Here is a 5,438-nt window from a genome sequence, read left to right on the forward strand (position 1 = left end):
AACATTTTATAGATTTCTTCTTCTAGCACTTGAGCACAATTATCCTTTCCATCATACTCACGAAAGATATTAAAAAGGTGAAGCGTATGAGACAAACTCAATTCCATTTTTTATAGTTTTATTCTATAGACTAAACTAGTGATAAAACAAGAAACTAAAAGACTCGATTGCAAGATCTAAAGATATACCTTCAAGCACTCACCTCCCCAGCAACGGCGCCAGAAAAGAGCTTGATGTCTACTACACAACTTTGTTCTTGTAGACGTTGTTGGGCCTCCAAGTGCAGAGGTTTGTAGGACAATAGCAAATTTCCCTCAAGTGGATGACCTAAGGTTTATCAATCCGTAGGAGGCATAGGATGAAGATGGTCTCTCTCAAGCAACCCTGCAACCAAATAACAAAGAGTCTCTTGTGTCCCCAACACACCCAATACAATGGTAAATTGTATAGGTGCACTAGTTCGGCGAAGAGATGGTGATACAAGTGGTATATGGATAGTAGATAATAGTTTTTGTAATATGAAATAATAAAAACATCAAGGTAGCAAGTGATAAAAGTGAGTGTCGGTGTCAAAACCGGCGGATCTCGGGTAGGGGGTCCCAAACTGTGCCTCTAGGCCGGATGGTAACAGGAGGCAAGGGACAGGAAGTTTACCCAGGTTCGGGCCCTCTTGATGGAGGTAAAACCTACGTCCTGCTTGATTAATATTAATGATATGGGTAGTACAAGAGTAGATCTACCACGAGATCAGAGAGGCTAAACCCTAGAAGCTAGCCTATGGTATGATTGTTGTTCTGTATGTTGTCCTACGGACTAAAGCCCTCCGGTTTATATAGACACCGGAGAGGGTTAGGGTTATACAAAGTCGATTACAATGGTAGGAGATCTACATATCCGTATCACCAAGCTTGTGTTCCACGCCAAGGAAAGTCCCTTCCGGACACGGGACGAAGTCTTCAATCTTGTATCTTCATAGTCCGGCCATCCGACACCCCCTAATCCAGGACTCCCTCAGTAGCCCCTGAACTAGGCTTCAATGACGATGAGTCCAGCACGCAGATTGTCTTCGGCATTGTAAGGCGGTTCTCCTCCAAATTCCGTGTACCTGTTGAATAAAGTCTGGTTTCTTGTAAATGTTGTGCTCCTTGGCTTCTACGCCCAATAATGGCCATCTCCCACGTGTCAAACGAATATGAAAAGTCTGAGCGTTTTTACATCCACATCCCTAGCCACGTAAATGAGCCGCCCATTTAAGGGGACGAGGATTTAGATCCAAACCACACCTTCTCCCCTTCGCGAGTGTTCATCAGAGCGCATCCGACAAAGGTCCATACCACCATGGCCAGCCGTCGCAACTCCTCCTTTCGCCCTTCCAGCCCTTAGCCTGGATATTGGGAGAGATGCTCCATCCCGCATAGCGAGCTAGTGATGCTCCAGACCAAGGGATTTCTCCCCCCGGCCTATATGGTCCCGGTTCGAGCCGGTCTTGCCATCTATAATGGCGGAGAGAGCGGAGAGTGCCCCTAATCCCTCCAAAGGAGAGTGGGTATGCCTCGTCCCTTATTTAATAAGAGGGCTCGGATTTCCAATCCATCCGTTTCTCCGGGGGCTCCTGGAGTTCTATGGCCTCCAGCTACACAATCTTACGCCTGCCTCCGTATTGCATATTGCGGGCTTCGTAGCCCTCTGCGAGCTGTTTTTGGGTGTTGAGGCTCATTTCAGGCCGTGGAAAGAGCTATTCTGCCTTGTGCCCCGTTCTCAGAAGGGGTCGATATATCAAGTGGGCGGAGCCGAAGTGTGGCGCATCGCCGGGACCGGATATCTATCCGGAACCCCAAAGAAGGCGTCCGAGGACTGGCCTTCGGAATGGTTTTACATAGAGGACGTCCCGCTGCCGAATCCTATCCGGATCGGCCTCCCTGAGTTCGACAGTGCTCCACTAAAGAAGCGCCTAAGTTGGCGTCCACGGAGCCCTCAGAGGGAAAGTGACAAGGACGTCCATTACCTGATGGGCCGGATAAGATTGTTAGCTCATTCCGGACTGACTATGATCAGGGTCATGGCTGCATGCATCATGCGAGGGGTGCAGCCGCTACAGTACAGAGGCCACCCCATGTGGGATTTCAATAGGGAGGACGACACCACCCGCTACGGCCGTAAGGGACCGGATTCGGCTGCGGCCCTAACAAAGACCTTGTCCGCTTTGTACAAGGGAGAAGAGGAGGAATTTCTCCGCGTCAACCCACAGGGTGGATTTTCTATGTACAATCCCCCAAGATGGGTAAGTGGTTTACTTGCCCATCTGTTTTATATTCCCATTGTTAAATATTCAGTCTAACGACTTTAACGCAGGAACTGCGCCAGGCTGTTAAAGAAATAAACAGCCCTCCTCCACAACCCGAGGACCCAGGATGGTCCCTCGACCCAGCCTCTCAAGAGGATCCGGACTTATCTGTGGAGATGATTGATGGAGTGTTCCATCAATTGAACAAGGACAATGCCTTGGTGGCCATCACGGCCGATTACCCAGGGCTAATCCCGGCCTCTCAGGTAACTGAGATCGAAGTCCCAGTACCCCGAATAGGGGTCCGCCCTCTCGTGTTTTCAGTTTCCTGATTACAACCAAGCTTTGCAGGGGAAGTTTTTGAGACGGGAGGCCGAACCTGCGGCGATAAGCCAACGAGGGGCCGCAGGGCCCCGTGGGCAGAAAAGAGGTGCAGTCCGGACCGAGCCGTCAGTGCAAAGGTATGGCGCGCCCCCTTATCCCAGGTGTTATACCTTCAAGGCATATTAACACTCGTGCTCTCTTCAGGACAAAGAGACCTCGCCGGACTATATCCGGAGAGGCTGCCAATCGCGCCCCCACCAGCCAGGCTCCAAAGCCTGGTCCGAAGGTGGAGGCGAACACAAGGTGCGCACCGGATACTCCTTCGATGGAGGATGTGGACAGGTTGTCTGCCACCAACTCTGAGGTGGAGAGTGCCATGAACCACACGCGTCACCGGACAATTCTTCGCGACGCTTGTTTCTCCCGAGAGGCATTAGATGCCTTCAATTCGGGAGATGCGTACCTCCGTGCCGCTCAAAATGGTCTAGCCAGAGCCATGGAGCAATATGTAAAAGACATACGAGTAAGAAAATTTTGGTAATTATATATATACCAGTAGCCCCCGAGATTGAAATAGTTAGAATAACTGATTTAAGGATCATTTGTTATGCAGGTTCTTACAGAAAAGAATTCCCTACTGTCCCAGGAGCTGGAAAAGTGCAAAGCCCAACTTGAGGCCGCACTAGCCGCGGCAGGGGAGCCCAAGGAGACCCCCTCTGGTAATATACACTTCGAAAGATACGTATTTTGCGAAGCATGGCATGGGTGCGAATCTGACAAATGAAATTGCAGATGGCGCTGGATTGAGTCCGGAAAGGCAACAAATCCTACGCCAGCTGAAGGCTGGTGGGAAGGTGCTGACAAAGGTGAGGCGGGAGAAGAACGATCTCCAAGATGCCAACACCAAGCTGGGCGTCGACCTGAAAGATGTTCGTGCCCAGCTGTCAGACTCCGTTAAGGAGAATCAGCGGCTTCAGCGCGGCATATTTAGTAAGTGCTTGAACGAACCTTTGAAAAAAAGTTCGGCGGGGAAGTCAACTAACAGAGTAATGTCTGTAGGTGTGCTAACAGGTCGTCCTGCAGAGGAGATGCCCGGTTCTATGGGTGACCTTCTTCCCGAGCTCTCGCAACTGCTCGAGCGAGTTCGGCAGGCGATGCAAGGCGTCGCCCAGGCCTTGTGGCCATCCATCTCCATGCCCGAAGGTCTTGAAGAGCTTGCGGAGAAGCTAAAGGAAGCACGGCGGCGCTTCCAATTGTGGAAGATATCGGCCTGCCGTCAAGGCGCTAGGGAGGCCTGGGCCATGGTGAAGACGTGGTACACAAAGGCTGACCCCAACCACATGGCCGAGGTTGGTTCTATGGGGCCCAATGGGAAGGAGATCCCTGTAAGCTTAGTATACGGCCAAGTAGAATTGGCCGCAAAGTATTCCCATCAGGATTGTAAATTAGACAGCCTGTTAGATGGTATTGAAGAGGAATACAATCAGTCAGAATGACTATGTAATTTAATTGACATTTATAATGCCTTCTAGCCGGATTGTAGATCGTTTGTCATGGCCGACATTTTCGCTTCAGCCTCGGGACCTGACGGTCTGGAGTGTGTCCGAATTCCCATGTGGTTATATAAGAACCGGGGAATGCATGGAGACCAGGCGTAGGGGTCATTAGTGCGTGAACAGACAAGTGCCCGACTAGTTATGTTATATTACATGGTTAGTAAGAAACATCTTCCAAGGAGAATAGTTCCGTTAGGGGTTCCTTTCCCTGAGAGGCATGCCCTAAAGTGCATGCCCATTCTGCAAAAAAGACGCGGGAAAAAGCATCTGGGGGCGCATAAATAAATAAGTGAAAAGATCATCTTTTAGGTCACCGGCCGAATATTCCCTTAAGAATGCTAGCTTTCGGCTTCACCCAGTCTGAGGTACACATCCGGCTGATCCGGCAGTAACAATCACAGAGGTGCTCCCTTTACCGCCTAGCCGAATAATTAGGAACGTAGGGGTAAGCACAGGAGCCAGGCAACCCAGCTTGGCCAAAACTTAAGTCATATCGATGCATATAATGGTGAAATAAAAGGTACATGCGGAAGTGTAACACATGTGTTGGGCATGAAGCCCGTATAAATAAGCTTCTGTTAAAAGAAGCCCCCAGGTTTAATGAGTGCGAATAGCACGTCATTTGATGAGCCTTTAAAGGCTATGAGAGAAAGGAAGGGGAGAAGGAGAGAAATGTAAGACAGACAGTATATAAAAATGGATAGAGGAAGGAGACGAACACAGAGTCCGGCGCTAGGCATAGAATCTTCGGAGACGGGCTGCGTTCTATGGGTTCGGCTCGAGTCGGTTATTCGATGCATCTCGCAGGTGGTACGCTCCACCAGTCAGAACTTGGTCAATTATGAAGGGACCTTCCCACTTGGGCTTGAGTTTGTCCTTTTTCTTGTCCGGCAAGCATAGAACTAATTCGCCAACGTTGTAATTTTTGGCCCATACTTCTCTGCTTTGGTATCTTCGAGCCTGCTGTTGATAGAATGCGGAACGGGCTTTTGCCATGTCGCGCTCCTCCTCCAATGCGTCCAAACTGTCTTGCCGATCAAGCTCGGCTTCTCTTTCTTCATACATGCACACTCGAGGTGAGTCATGAATTATGTCGCAAGGCAAAACTGCCTCTGCGCCGTACACCATAAAGAATGGTGTGTATCCTGTGGTGCGATTCGGCGTGGTCCGCAGCCCCCAGAGTACGGAGTCGAGCTCCTCTACCTAGTGCGTGTTAGATTCCTTGAGGGACCGCACTAATCTGGGTTTGATGCCGCTCATGATAAGACCATTTG

Source organism: Triticum aestivum, chromosome 3A (assembly GCF_018294505.1).
Source record: "Triticum aestivum cultivar Chinese Spring chromosome 3A, IWGSC CS RefSeq v2.1, whole genome shotgun sequence".
In the NCBI taxonomy this organism is placed as follows: domain Eukaryota; kingdom Viridiplantae; phylum Streptophyta; class Magnoliopsida; order Poales; family Poaceae; genus Triticum; species Triticum aestivum.